We start from the raw sequence: 16,852 nt of genomic DNA, 5'->3' as shown, positions 1-16,852 counted from the left end.
ACCCGGCGTGGGGAAGACCTGTGTTAACATCTGTGAGGTGTTTCAATGCTGGATAATGCTGAGGTTGCTCTGTTTCTGCTGGACAGGTGAGTAGGCTAACGTTAGCTTTGCTGTTCCACATAAACAACAGGTTCAGTTTTACTGTCTTGTCTGTCTGTTGTCATGTTTGTGATGATCCCAGCTGGTTAGCTTTGTTGGCTTAGTCGCAGTGGTCAATGTGTGTGCGGTAGAGGAGGAATAGATGGCGCGTGTGTGTGAAAGGAGCCCCGGTGAATAGAGAGAAACGGGTCAGCAATAAGCCTTGTTCAGCAGTAAATGTACAGTAGAAGTTACAGCAGCTGGTGAATAAAGACTGCAGCTTCTCAGGACTAAAGAGGAGCTCCCGTGTGATGCTGCCAACAGTTGAATAAAGTGAAGGAGGTTAGCCCCGGAGATAAACAGTCGTTCCTGTGCTTCCCAACTATTATCAGTCACTGTATTTTTGCAAAAACTATTTCGAATAACTCACTAGTTTTTTACTCTGTGTTTTAGATACTGCGTTTGTGTGCTTACATGTCGTTTGTTTGATGATGTCTGTTCGTAAATTGTAACTATTGAAGGACATATATAATAATCCTACTGATAAATAAACTAGACACCGTGTCTTAGATTTAGGCTTAGAAATGTATTTTGTTTCAACAGATTAAATTTGACAGGCTTGCTGTCACACTTTCTACAGTACTACAAAAACATGCCCTCTTATTGAGGCTAACATGCTCTCGGACAACAGACGCTGTGGATTCTGCTATATTTCAGCAGAATAGGACTGGTTACCATGGCAATGCTCGTTCATGAGTTTGTTTATCAACAAACTCTGCAGAATCGCATAGTATCCCTTTAAGTGTTCTTGCCTCAGTTGCTGTGTAGCTTTGTTGGCTAGCTTGCCACCAAGTGTTAAGCAAAATCATGCTGCTGCAGGTGGAGAGCGGTGATGCAGCCGGGCAAGTGGGCAACATAACTGGACTCAGCAGCATCTATGAAAATAACGTTAGCTAATGGCAGAGCTGAATAGACTGAACAGGGCATTGACGGAGGCAGCCAAGAAGAGAAAAATAGTGACCAAGCAAGAGGCTGCAGGACATTAGTGAGAGCTTCATGAAATAAAAGGCTACAAGACAGATGCCAAGCTAGCATTCTTTCTGTGTACACAGTTGGACTAATAAGTAATATTGCCATGTCTTGCGTTGTCACACTTGCTTGATGTTTGGCTGCAAGAAAAGTTGGTGACTTACTAGTTTTTGATCGTAATGCAATTATAACGAATGCACGTCTATCTATCTTACACTCTGAAGGGGTAGGGGCACCAAATCACACCCAAAAAAACCCAAATCTTACATAAGGTTGCTTAAAACAGATTAAGGGCATGTAGGTTGTTGCCTAAAAAGGACCATAATGGTTTCTTCCAAGTAGCCATTGGGCTTAAATTCAACTCAGCACAGTATTAAAAACAACTTGCAGAGACGAGATACTCACTTAAACCACAGAACAAGAATGACTGAGAGCTGCACTGCATTATATTCTGTTATAGTCACCTGTAACATGAAAAAGACCTTCATACCTAACAACTAAGTTAGTACTGGTAAAACAAATTAATTAAATGACAGCACACAAGCATAATTCAGAACATGCCGTTTTCAAATTAACTTCTTGTCAGTGTTTTGTCAAACTATAGTAACATGTAGGCTATCAGTGACTGGAGAGAGGTGTGATGTGAGCCTGGATTTTCTATTTCTAATAAACTGAACTAGCAGCTGCTGAAGTATTATATGAAATATAAAATTTACTATAAAAAGTTTTTAATATAACTGACTTTGAAAAGGAGAACTGCCATTTTTTTGTTGTGCTTGTTTGCCGTCTTGGTATGCCTTCACTATATAGCCACGGGTTTTAGGACATTCCAGGAAAATCATTGAATCCAGGTGTTCCAATCACTTTCATGGCCACAGGTGTATAAAATCAAGCACCTAGACATGCAGACAACTTTTATAAACATTGGTGAAAGAATGGGTCGCTCTCAGGAGCTCAGTGAATTCAAGCGTGGTACCATGATAGGTTGCCATCTGTGCAATAAATCCATTCATGAAATTTCCTCACTACTAAATATTCCACGGTCAACTGTTATTATACTGGTATTATGACAAAGTGGAAGCGATTGGAAACAACAGAAACTCAGCAGTGGGGTCAGCACATGCTGAGGCGCACGTTACGCAGAAGTCGCCAACTTTCTGCAGAGTTAATAGCTACAGACCTCTAAACGGTGTGTGGCCTTCAGATTAGCTCAAGAACAATGCGTAGAGAGCTTCATGGAATGGGTTTGCATGGCCAAGCAGCTACATCCGAGCCTTACATCACCAAGTGTAATGCAAAGCGTCAGATGCAGTGGTGTAAAGCAGACGACCACTGGACACGAGAGCAGTGGAGATGAGTTCTCTGGAGTGATGAATCACACTTCTATGTCTGGCAATCCGATGGACGTGTTTGGGTTCGGTGGTTGCCAGGAGAACGGTACTTGCCTGACTACATTGTGCCAAGAGTAAAGTTTGGTGGAGGGGGGATTATGATGTGGGGTTGTGTTTCAAGGGTTGGGCTTGGCCCTTTAGTTCCAATGAAAGAAACAGAAGGTTTTGGACAATTCCATGCTCCCAACTTTGTGGAAACCATTTGGAAATGGCCCCTTCCTGTTCCAACATGACTGCGCACCAGTGCACAATGCAAGGTCCATAAAGACATGGATGAGCAACTGTGGTGTGGAGAACTGGACTGGCCTGCACAGAGTCCTGGGGCCTGTACCACGAAGCGAGTTCAACATACCCAGGATATGTTTTCGTTATCTGGCTTAACTAACCCTAACAATCGCGATCGGGATAAGCAGTACCACGAAGCTGGTCATCAACTCGGTAAATCAACCCAGGGTTTCCCAATCCAGCTGGGAGTGCGTTCACATAAAAGAGGCGGTGTTAGCAGCAGATGACCAATCACAGACATTAACAAGTCCACTGTCAGCAGAGCGTCATATTTTATGAACAAGGATTAAACTGTAACACTAGGCTACAGAAATACGACAGTAGCATGCCTGCATCTGACACACGCAGGGAGACATAAAATCGCAGACAGTGTGAATACCTAAATAAACAGGCATAGTCTATAATATTGCGGCGATTTAAACTGTTCATATGAGCTGTATGAAAATATCAGCCTTATTCTTTCAGCTCGGCTGTGTGTCGGCATATCCACATTAAAAGACTCGGGCACTGTGGTCGTTCCACCTCACTTTAAAAAACTTGTCGTCACTTCAAAAATGAGATTCATTTATTTAACACATTCAAGTGTTCTAAATTAAAGCAATGAAACGAAAACTCCATTCATGCCATAAAATGTGCTCAAATAGTGGTTGAAAGACCATCTCAACATTTAGGCTACTGAAAACTCCAAAACTCACTGTCCCACCTTTTGCGATGTGGGCGCAAAAGGAACGTGAACAGTCTCTTTGACTGTCTTTGATTGACTTTAAGACAGCTACTAACCTAAAATAAATAGCCTATGTTCATATTAAATTTAGTGTTTCAATATCCCTACCAAACTGCTCATAATGTTCAGACTCACATAAGAAAAATGAAACCCATTTATTTTAACGGCTGTGACAGGCTGTGTGAAACGGACTGGCTTACTGTAAAAATCTGTAGGTCTACAATAACCTTACAATAACCTAAGGCTTTTAATCAGTCTCTGAAGGATGATATCGATATAGCCTACAAGAGTTTCTCCACATCACCGCAACATAAAGCAGCCTATAAAACAGTCTGTGGGATTTCCTACAGATGGTGATGCCATTTTCCAAGAGAGCTGATTGGTCAGTAGGCGGCGTTTTCATAGAGTTGATCTCATAATCTGCTCCGGAGCAGGTTAGCCGTTCAGCATAAGTTACCAGGGAGATCTACCCCGGTAAGAAGTGAACCACCTTCGTGGTACTGAAAACCCAGGATTAACCCCGAAGTTACCTGGATAATCTCAAATCTTGCTTCGTGGTACAGGCCTCTGACCTCTATCCGTTGATCTTTGTTGTTGTATATTTTTATATTGTCAGTTTATATATTTATATGTAGACAATATTATCTTCCGTTGCGTAACTTCTGCACGGCACAGACCCAGAATAATGCACATGTACAGTGTCTTGCGAAAGTATTCGGCCCCCTTGAACTTTGACGTTTTGCCACATATCAGGCTTCAAACATAAAGATATAAAACTAATTTTTTGTGAAGAATCAACAACAAGTGGGACACAATTATGAAGTGGAACGAAATTTATTGGATATTTCAAACCTTTTTAACAAATAAAAAACTGAAAAATTATTCAGCAACCTCTCTCCAGAAATTCAGTGAGGACCTCTGAATGATCCAATGTTGACCTAAATGACTAATGATGATAAATAGAATCCACCTGTGTGAAATCAAGTATAAATGCATCTGCTCTGTGATAGTCTCAGAGGTCCGTTTAAAGCGCAGAGAGCATCATGAAGAACAAGGAACACACCAGGCAGGTCCGAGATACTGTTGTGGAGAAGTTTAAAGCCGGATTTGGATACAAAAAGATTTCCCAAGCTTTAAACATCCCAAGGAGCACTGTGCAAGCGATAATATTGAAATGGAAGGAGTATCAGAACACTGCAAATCTACGAAGACCCGGCCGTCCCTCTAAACTTTCAGCTCGTACAAGGAGAAGACTGATCAGAGATGCAGCCAAGAGGCCCATGATCACTCTGGATGAACTGCAGAGATCTACAGCTGAGGTGGGAGACTCTGTCCATAGGACAACAATCAGTCGTATACTGCACAAATCTGGCCTTTGTGGAAGAGTGGCAAGAAGAAAGCCATTTCTTAAAGATATCCATAAAAAGTCTCGTTTAAAGTTTGCCACAAGCCACCTGGGAGACACACCAAACATGTGGAAGAAGGTGCTCTGGTCAGATGAAACCAAAATCAACAATGCAACAATGCAAAATGTTATGTTTGGCGTAAAGGCAACACAGCTCATCACCCTGAACACACCATCCCCACTGTCAAACATGGTGGTGGCAGCATCATGGTTTGGGCCTGCTTTTCTTCAACAGGGACAGGGAAGATAGTTAAAATTGATGGGAAGATGGATGGAGCCAAATACAGGACCATTCTGGAAGAAAACCTGATGGAGTCTGCAAAAGACCTGAGATGTAGTGTAAAAGCGCTTTGAGTGGTCGAAAAGACTAGAAAGGCGCTATACAAGTACGGAGCATTTACATTTACATTTACAGACTGGGACAGAGATTTGTCTTCCAACAAGACAATGATCCAAAACATAAAGCAAAATCTACACTGGAATGGTTCACAAATAAACATATCCAGGTGTTAGAATGGCCAAGTCAAAGTCCAGACCTGAATCCAATCGAGAATCTGTGGAAAGAACTGAAAACTGCTGTTCACAAACGCTCTCCATCCAACCTCATTGAGCTCGAGCTGTTTTGCAAGGAGGAATGGGCAAAAATTTCAGTCTCTCGATGTGCAAAACTGATAGAGACGTACCCCAAGCGACTTGCAGCTGTAATCACAGCAAAAGGTGGCGCTACAAAGTATTAACTTAAGGGGGCTGAATAATTTTGCACGCCAAATTTTTCAGTTTTTTTATTTGTTAAAAAAGTTTGAAATATACGATAAATTTCGTTTCACTTCATGATTGTGTCCCACTTGTTGGTTTGTCACAAAAACCGCTCCTTGTCTATGTAAATAATAAACTACTGATCACAAAAAAGGAAAAGGGGAACTTTTGTAAGTTATGTGTCCACTGTAATTTTGTCCAAGGATGTCAATATGGAAAATCAGGGATATGTCTCAAACATTTTTTAAGACCTACTCATGGAAAATCAGGAGACATCATGAGAGTTCACCCTCTCTCTCATTGGGTGAGAGCGTATACTGTATTATATGTATATAATACATACATAAAATGTATATTTTTTTAGATGTTGCACGCCTCTGGAGCAACTACAAGTTAAGTGTCTTAAGATGCATGTGTTTTATCAACTCCGCCATTGCCACCCCTTTTTAATATTTAAATATTTTAATATTGATTAAAGCAAGCCAACCACTCACAATAATCTTCCATCTGACCTTTAAACAACCCCAGGATCCCTGGGCTGAGCTGGGTTCCTGTCTCCTTCGCTCCCATCTCAGCCATTCTGCTGATGATACTGTCCAGATGGTTTGTCCCTAGTTGTCACCAGAAAGGAAAGAAAATGAAGGAGGTAAGTGAGTGAAGGCAAGGAAAACACAACATGGGCCACAGAGGTTTGACCCAAATGTTACACGAGGGCTTCTGTTTTGGTGTGAAAGGACTGAGGGACACTTGAATACCGGGATGAGCTGGCAGCTGGAGCAGAGCACGACAAGCACTCATCACCCCACCCCGCCTCCTCTTCCCCTCCGCGTGCTCATCCTCCACTCTGCTCTCGACCCTTTACAGCAGATCACCTCAGTGAGGATGAATAATGAATGTGACTAGACACATGGGTCAGAGGTGACGTGTCTGTGAGGGAGCAAATTCCTCCTTGATTAGTACATAAAAAGCCAGGCCCATCTGCCTCTTCTCTGGGGTTTGACAGGGGTCTGGGCAGGAATGCCAGGAGCCCAGGGACAGTGGAGTAGAGACAAGGCCGGGGGCGTAGGGGTGGTGTGTGCCATAGTCCTCTGCACCAAGCAAGGAGAGACCCACAGCAGGGGGACTTACTTTGTCACCTCACATCATGCAGACTCTGCAGCATTGTAATGTGCAAAGCTTTAACTTGCCTGTAGGCATGTTGGTCTTTGTGCAGTGTATACAAATCAGGCTATCAACCATTAAATGACAAGAACAGCACTAACTGTTTTGTATTAAGTCATAAAACTTGGAAGTAATAGAAGTGTTTGAGGCAATCAATCCACAGGAAATACATCTCTTTTATAAGCTACTCATTAATATTTGAACACAGATGTATAGCCTACTACTTTCATTCTTCAAGTACGGATTAAATTATTTTTTCTTCTTCCATTGTTACATTACAGTAAGCACAGAGTGTGTCCCTGTAATTTATCCATTTCATCTTGCTATCCTGAGTACAAGCATTGAAGGTCCTTTCATGAGCAAACAGCTCTTGACCAGAGTGGTCAAGAGCAAGCCAAAATGAAAGCTGACCGCAGACTGGCTGTGTACAGTTTTCTTAATCACTCACACAAGGATCTTTTAGAAAGTCCAAAGCCATCTGCAACACCACCAAGAATCCCTTGAAGCTCCTGACCTCCCATGGGGGGGCATCATTGATCTTATTAGTCTTTATAGAAGGATTAACAGAGGGAGCTCCTCTGTAGAGTTGTCCACTCATTTACACCAATGGTCTGGGGTGCAGGGAGGTAAATTACCATACTGTATCCCATAGTAACAATGCAATATATACATGCCCTAAACGAGGCCAGAGATAAGCAAACGTGTTGGGAGAGGAAAACATTGGGCGGGTTCACCTAGCAGAGAGAGAAAGAACATACCCGTCAGCAGCGGCTATAATTAATAGGCTAAATTGAATTGCAATCATCGACTAGGGGACTAGCCTTGTGCTCTAGAGGTAGGATGATTAAAACGTTAGGCTCCAATGAAGGGGTGATTGGGACCCTGGTGAATTAAGGATTGGATTTGATGGGAGACAATGCGGCTTCTATTTTTCATTAATTAGCCTCAGATCCATAAAACCCGTGAAAGACTTCAATTGTGTATGACTTCAGCCTCTCAATTACATCCATTCATTAGCTCTGAATGGCCTCCACCAAAGCATTATAGCACATGCATATGAGAATAAAAGACTGAATGAAAGATTGAGTAGACTACCCTAATGCCACTGGGGGGGGTGGGGGTGGTCTGAAAAATGTTGGGGTCCTTTGTCAAATAAATGAATGTCACATGGCATACATCCAACACAATACACATTTGTGCGGGATGTCAAGTCATAATAAGTTTCCATTTAAAACCTCTGCAGTCACATCCACACACAGTCATTGTGCCCTTACAGACATGAATAAATATCAGCAATTTGAAGGTGCACGATCAAATCACAAAAGTTCCATGTGGCACTGGATCATCCACACATTAAAACACACATTCAAAGCAGGCTTTTGTAGTTCAGTGATCATGTTAGAACAAATGGAGTGTAATTGCCTGCATAGGTGTACACAAAGACTCTGTCATAGCCTTGAGATATCCTTTTTAAATTGTAAGCCATGAAAACAAGTTGTATTTTTACCCCAACCACAAAAGTAGATATTCCTAAATCACTAGGATGCTCCTTCTGAGATTTCAAACACTGTTCCTGTTCAGACTGCATATGGAAGGAGCTTTTAAATGAATAAAAAGACTGAGTGCACAGAGTCCTCTTGTAGTTGTCTGTAGATGTAACTCTCTATAGGCACCCAACAATCTCTGATTAAAATCCCCTTTGACATTTCTTTGTTGCTGTGTCTTTGCATTGCTCCAACTCACTACGGTTTTGTTTCTCTCCCACAGCCAAAAAGCCAAGCCAGAGGATTTACTATGTTTTGTTTTGATGCATACATTTCCTTAAGAAGATTACAAAAAAAACAGGTGGTGTCATATATCCTGTTTGCAGCTAGTCTCCCTCTCGCTGTTTGTCACTCTGCGTGTGTGTGTGTGGCGCTGTATGTGACTGCCTGTGGGTGCATACATACGCAGAGATAGAGGTGTAGTGACAGCATGAGAGAGGTGCATGGTTGTGTACAAAGCCATAATTACAGGGTGAGAGATGAGCATTGTCCATGCGATTGACAAGTCCCTTTCAGTCAGGAGTGCAGTTTCCTGTCAAATGCCTGTTTTTCTGCCCCACCCCCAGAAGGCTGTGCACGTTCTGGTGCTGCATGAGAACACAAAGGCATCACTGTCCTGGATAGGGAGTGTGCTTGGCGATAATGCATGATTTGCATTTTAGTCTTGAATATGACAGGCTCCCTCATAGTACAGTGGAGCCCCAGGCCTAATTTACATTGTGCCCTTATCGGGTGCCATAATGCTTTGTTAAGGGACAAACATTGGGAGCGTGTGACATTTATCTGCACGATATGGCAGTGATGTGGTTAGCCAGTGTACATGTGTCTTGTGACAATAAAAACAAGCTGCTGATGTGTTGGGGATCTTTCAGTAAAGGTGCACCTGTGTACACCTTGTTTGAATGAAGCAAAAACCTCTGTGCATGTTTACATCTGAGCAGATTGAACTATAAAAGGGAAGAGATACTTCCACTTCTCCTAAAAAGACAAAATTGTGTTACAAATGTCAGAGCCATTTTCTCATAATCTTTTTCTCAAGAACAGTCTGCATGTTAGGTGTCATTCATGTAATGTCATCTTCAAGTATCTGTTTTCACACCTGCATCTTTACACAGTCCTCACCTCCAATATTTGTAAAAAAAAAAAAACTGTGAACACAATATTGTTCAAACGTGTTTCTTGTCCTCCAGCACAGCCCCTCCTGACAGTGTAAGCAATTTTACTGAACATGGCTTTTCCTCTGACTAGTCTTCCAGAACAAAAGTCCCTGACAGGAGAAGCTAGAATGTCACAAATCAGGTCAGGGTGTCTGGGTGTGCGATTCCTCAGATATTACACATTTTTAATTCCTCCTTACATGCCACTGGAGAATATCAGAAGCAATGGCCGCCCATTATTGAGCCATATTGTTGCTGAGCTTAGCATTCTTGTGGGAGATGGGTAGAAGATTGAGGAAAACACAAGCCTGACCCTGAAGACAGAAAGGCTCAATCTGCTGCACATACCTCAAGCTCATACCCCCATTCCTCTGTATCAGTGAAATCCCTCATTCTTGCGGCTTCCTGCGCTGGTCATTTGCTCTTCTCTGCGTGACTGTGGTACACATAGACACTGTTAATACATTGCAAATGTTGCAGGTCTGGGCTAGTATCATCCCTGCTCCCTTATTAGTGATTAAACACATATGGAGCATATCTGCATTCCCAATGAGACCCCACCAGCCAGCCCTGGGATATGTGCTCATTGTCAATTGCTAGGCCTCACCTGCCAACTGCACCTTTTTAAAAATGAATTTGTCACATATCTAAGGCCAGAAAACTGCCCGGCTGAGTGCCACCTTCATTTGAGCTCAATGGATTGAACACTATCAAAAGCGACGTGTCAAAAATGGCACAATTTGAATCACATGTGAACTGCCTCACCATGTGCTATGGCTTGTTTTGTTTTGTTTTTCTGTGACATGGTGACAAGCCCTCAAGCAATGATATTTTATTTTTTTAGCAAGTGTTATCCTGGTGTTTTCTCTTTCACACCAGAGATGATTGGTAGTGTTAACCATGTTTCCTGTGTATGACATGTCCCTTTGTCATGTCTTCCTGTCAACGAAACATATCAAATTAATTCCCTCAGGCCCCTAAGCCAGTTCTCCCTTAAGTTCACTTTCACCCCTTCACTTCAAACACTGTAATATCTAAGGTCAAAAGAGAAATGGCTTGTCTATGAATACTGAAACTGTGCAGGAGTTTAGATGGTGGAGAGTTTGGTGGTCACAAAAGCTTTGGTGCAACAAGGATTCCCATAGGAATCACAATTTGCCTCGCCATTCCCTGGTCCTTCACAGTTTAATAACCCAATAGATTACCTGCCGCACTTTCCAAGGACATTAAACTAATCTCTCCTCAAGATCGATAGGAAAGGGCTTTTTGGATATCAACACTGCTCAATACTGCACACTTCATTTCACACACCATAGAGGCCCGTTCATTTAATTATACCATATGGAATGGTTTTAATTCCAGCTTTATTGTAGTTACGTAAAGTAGCTGCTAATGAGAGATAGAAACTTATCACTGTAAAGAATAAATGTCTATTTCCCAAACAAGGAGAAACCAACTACCACCACTGGGAATCCTAGAAAGATGGATAAGAAAACTAAGTAACACAAATCAAGCTGACATTTAAAACATGTATTAGGTAAGTGACTCAAAGATACATTTCTTAATAGGTGATGTATTTATTAGAAAAAATCTGGCTTAAGTGGGGAATGTGAGAAATGGGCACTTATATTTCAGACAGGTGGCAGGTAGGGAGGAGTTATTAATGCCCACTTGCTTTGTCAAAGGCAAAAAGGTCTTTGGAAGGTCTTTTACAAGTGTGACACTCATTGCTGCAGACTATTTACCCACACTTGTGCTTTTATTTATCGCACGGTTCCACACCATGAATTATCTAATGTCTTATGGACTGTAAATTTCCCTAATGCAGTTGTGCGCCCTTCCTCTTCACTTACCTACAAACATACGCATGTGTGCACACAAGCACACAGCACAATCAACCACACATATACATTATCATAATACCCCTGAAGTGACCCTTTGTAGGACTACTCCCTCAGCTTTATTAAGTATTGAGGCAACAAAGTGCCAACATTTGTTGGTAAGTGATGTAATCATCTGCCATAAGAACCCCTGGTGTCCTTTTGAGGCCCTTGTGAAAGCAGTAAAGCTGCTGTCACCAATCAATCAGGAAGAATACCACAATATTGTTTACTAGCGCAGCTCATTAAGCAATGTAGCAGAACATGCTAACTTAATTTAAAGTGAGATTTATTGTGGCCTGGGCAGGAGAGAACCATTGTCCCGGAGCTCAACTCTGTGCCATTGTGGATCTGGGTTGCTAAATTACAGCTAAGAGCCGCTGATAAATTGTCCTGTTCTCATCTAACCTACTTACCGGTTTCCAGATAGACAATAATGAAGAATCATTTGACACCGAAGTGGAGCACACTAAAGAAGTTTTCTATCATGCTATCAAGTCTGACTGTGACCGAAGAAAAACAAAAAACAAAACAGTGGCTAAGTTATAAGTGGAAGTAAATTGGTAACATGTGAAGACAGGGACGACACCCATTACAAAGGCAAGAAAGGTAAAGTTGCTCTAGAAACTTTTATTTGACAGTAAACTAAGGAGGGAGGGATTAGCAAAAGCAAAATTGATTGCTTTTGACTTCTACCACTAAAAATTTGGGTTTATGAAATTGGCACTTTACAAAGAATAAAATTGACAATAAAAAGCAGATTTGTTTTGCACAACAATATGAAAGTCTTTGTAATGCATTATCAGCTTGAACATTACGAAGACAGTTATAAATAACAGAAAAGAAATGCATTTGGCTGACAACTTAACTCCTCTCACTCCCACACACAGAGCAACACATCTGTGGAAGTGACACTGACAAACTGACAGGCCTCCTACTGAGGATGAGGTCACACTCAAGCCCAGTGATCAGGACTCTCAATGGGGTGCTTTGGGCTTCTTCCCAGGTAACAGGTCCAGGAGCATCTCTCTAGCAAAATGCCTCTGGGGAGCAGTCACACTTTTAAAAGACGGAAATTAAGTGGAAAAATGTCTGCTCACTCACTGATGTAATTATCTGTCCTGGATTAACATCTGTTCGCAAGCTCGAGTGCCAAGTCCACTTCAACATGTGCCAGTACCTCGTGGCAGTGCCGGCTATGTGTACCTGTGTCTATTTCCAAACGCTGTGTATCTTGGCACCAGCTGCAGCAACTTTTCACTCTGACATCCTCCACCCATTCAACATCTGCGTATTTATGTGAACATCTTGGCTGCGGTCATTGAGAATACCAACGTTGTGACACCACCTAATCAGTTTTTCCAGTTTAACTATGACACAGTAACAGGTTTTCTTAGATTCTAATTATTTTACAAACTGCTTTATAAGACAGAAATAAATGAAATGTAATGTACTATATTATGTTTTGAAGATTATTTCAGTTTATGTGACTTCATCATCTATTTTTAATTCAGTAGTCATACATAGGTATTGCTTTGGTATTTTCTTCCTACTCTCTTTTTGATAAAATTAATTCAAGCAGGGACAAGTCCTTACAGATTATCCCTTCCTGTTGGTGGAAAGCTCATTAGCATGCTTCATTTATCTATATCATGTGTGTCAAAGTAAGCGTCAGGGTGGGCGTTCACCTAGTGGCTTATTCCTACCTTAACAACTCTGTTGTAACAGAGCTCAGTGGCCTGTATGTACTAGGAGAGCCTACTTGATATTCAGCCTGCAGACCTGGGCTAATCCATTATGCATTGGCATTGTTATACTCCTTTTTACTTTCCCCCCTTATTAGAAGGGCCAACTTTCCCTGGTGCTGCTCTAAGTGTGAGGTAAATGAAGGATTCCATTTGAGTTGCGGTTATTGACATGCAATAACCAAAGGATTACCTGTTTTACTGTGGAAATATCATCCAATATAAGCAGGAGGACTGTGTTTGGATGACCGTTGGGTATACATGGTGACTATTCTCAAGAATGTTAAGCCTACTGGGAGCAAATTATAATTGAACTATACCATGGAAAAAGAATTTGCATCTCATCTTGTTATCTAGGCCCTAATTATCTTTACTCTTTAGTTATTGGAGCGGGGGGGTAGAGCACTGTGTCCTCTCTATTAGATCAACTGTCAGGGGAGTTTTTTAGCTATAGGTTAATGAACTGCAGAATATCAGGAAGAATGCAATCACAGCTCAGCCAATATTACCAAGGATATGATATTTCTGTGCATGTGCATTAGGGTTGGGGAAAGTAAGCTCTCGGTGGAGCATACCCCTGTAGTTTGAGAAATATGTAATTGGCAACAATGCCATGGTGGTTTTCTCCTATTGAATGTTCAATATTTCAAATCATCTCCCTTTGTTGGCACACAAATGGCTGTGGCTGGGGGATATTATCAAGTACTCTCTCATTACAATGCATGACATGTTTTACGGAGCTCGGTTAGTATAAGATTTGCGTAGCCTTTGGCTTGTCAAATGATTCTATAATTGATTAGATTAATACTGATCAGTGCTAACACGGAGCACAGGGTGGACTGATGTCAGTGTAGAGCAGATAATTGGATATAGTGAGCTAGTGTGAATGCATTATCAGTGATTAAATGGTTTGAACAATGTTATTAAAGCAATAAAGAAGTCACGCTAAATTTTAAAGGAAACAACTACTGATTTGATTTTTTAGATTGTGATGGATAATGATATACACATAGTATGATGCATTTCTCGGAACATTGCTTGTCACATACAGTATATAACATGCTATGTCATTGCATGCAATGCCATATATGCCTATTACTCAAGGGAATTAACAGTGTAACCTGAGCAATAACACATATTACCCTGATTAAAAAATAGGTGTATTTTATCCTAAAAACCTTCAATTTAAGGATGTATTTTGTTTCTACAGAACTCCTTTGACGTTCCAAGGACATTTTGGACAGCAGACGATGTTGATGCTACAGTTTATAGGCCAGGCAATGTGATTTGCGTATTATGTTTGTTCCATCATACAATCTTCACCATCTAACACGTCATAGACTTGGCCACTCATAATCGAGAGCAGAAGACAGAGCATTTATGCACGTACTCAACCAGTTAGGTTGAACCTTTTTAATCTTACCCCCAACTGAGAGTGTTCACACACATCAGCAAAAGTAGTGACAACATAGCCAAGGATTTCTTTAACCAAAGACTGATAAAACCCTCTTCTTCCTGTTTGGCTTAGTCACCACAGTTGACTTGCAGTGCTTTTATGTGCTCCAGGGCCACTGGCCTCCAATGGGCCTCTGTATGCTAGTTGGTGGGTGTTTGCCTTATTTCACAAATCTCTCCCAACGATCAATGATTATAGTGAATCATCATAGCTCAGTTTTAAGCCCCTTCTTCTCAGCTTCATAGCTGAGAAGAAGGCACCAGTTCCATAAAGAGCTGAGTCTATTGAAATGAGCCACTTCTCTATCTTTAGCCAATGTTGTCACAGAATATAGACTTTATCTCTTGCAGCACCATGGTCCTCTGCTCTTCTATCTGAAGTGGAAGGAATGAGATGGCCGCTGCTTGTAGCTCCCCCACTGGTTCTTCTTTGCTGGCAGGCTCAAGTCTTGGGCATGGTAACAAACCACCCTTGTTGTTCTATGGGCTTAGTCTCCACTGGCAACATGAGGCTATGTGTGGGAAGTAGTGTAGGTGATGGCAGTTTCCTGACTATCAGCTTGCTTCAGCAATCAGATAGGGAAACCTTCTGGCATACACAGACATTTGTATCGCATCCTCCCTACTAGTTCGAAGCACAGTACTTGAGGATACCTAGGTCAGCAATGTACATAAAGGGGGTCAAAAAGTCTGCTTCACTTTTAAATTGGCATCAATACACAGAATCACTACTTGGTGTGGCAGTGATTATTGTTGTTGTATAATTGCCTTAAGGCAGATATTTTGAATTTGAGAATTTGTCTTACTCATGTTCTTATAAGTAACCATTTCAGCCCCAGATATATTATTGATAAGGTGCAGTAGTTCAAGGTAGACACTTTGCCTGCAAATTACTTGGAGACATGCATAAGATAAGGGGACATATAAATAAATGAGCTTATACATACATAATACCAATTCAAGCAACCAACTTCCACTACCAGTCTGATACGACGTCTTGATTCAATCTGAAAGTGACAAAGGATTTATTTTGACCGATACAATAAGCATGTCAGCACACACTATTCAACGAGTCACGAATGTGGCAATACCATTCATTAGTTATTCTGATAAAGGGTCTGTATAATGTTCTGTGTAGCAGCAGGTCCAATGCTTCTGTTGTTTTCATTCATTTTGTTCATCAGACTGAGTCTCTGAGGACTCCATGCAATCTTATGGCCATCTCCTTTCCAGCTGGTCCACAGGTGGCTAAGTACACTTTGCTCTTATTTGTCTGGCCTGCCTGTTCAATATTAGCCTTCTCTCCATCCGTGGAACGGCCCCTGATATTGTTATGAGAGGCGAGCATGGAATCAAGAAGAGCAAAAAGGCATTTGGCTGGCATTTCCCACCTTGGCTAAATCCAGCTCCTGGTGTCTGGGCCAGACTGTTTCATTTCTGTTGAGCATTGATGATGACACTGTTCCAGGTCTCCACCTGTGTCCTCCTCCTCTGATCAGTGTGGTGGTCATGCTGGGAGGGGATAAGCAACAGCAGGGCGCTCTCATCTTTCCTTAGTCTTTCCGCGCTGATAAGCATAGAGAGATTATCAGGATTGTAAGGTGTTAGTATCTCAATCTTTTATGCTTGACCTAACATCAATGTACATGTCTGTTTGACTCTAGCATTTCAGTTCTGTCTAATTCTAGTCAAACCTTTATTGTTGCATAAAAAACATTTTACAAATCATTAATTTCCTTTATTTGTAATGATTTACATGAAATGCTTTAAGAAAACTATTTGGTAGAATCAAGGTATATCAATAAAGATAGCCATGATGTGATGTCATATATGTAAAGTACATTTTGTAAGTCTTCAAAACTTTTCATGCATTATACAAGTATGAAATATCCCCTTTTACTCCATGACCCAATGTCAGTCAAGGTTTGGAAATTATGAGTGTTACAGGCAACTGGGTGTTTCGAACAATCAAAACTATATTCTCTCTTTGTTAATTTCCACAGCAAAAATGAATGGTATTGATGCATTGAGCTTATGGCACTTTATCCTCAAACAGATATTTTCCTAAGCAGATTTTAGCTAATCATTTACACATTTGGACATACACACATTTGGAAAGGAGATGCCACTTTTCAGACAGAGCCTTCAGTCAGACACAGCAAAATGAAAAGATGTATCGTGAGGTGAATATGCATTAACATTTTGAAATTATTCATAGGAAAAGGACTATTAATTGCTTCTA

Source organism: Micropterus salmoides, unplaced genomic scaffold, assembly GCF_014851395.1.
Source record: "Micropterus salmoides isolate LMB-PRFRI ecotype aquatic unplaced genomic scaffold, ASM1485139v1 Ms_hic_scaffold_5, whole genome shotgun sequence".
NCBI lineage: Eukaryota > Metazoa > Chordata > Actinopteri > Centrarchiformes > Centrarchidae > Micropterus > Micropterus salmoides.
This window is presented reverse-complemented; position numbering follows the sequence as displayed.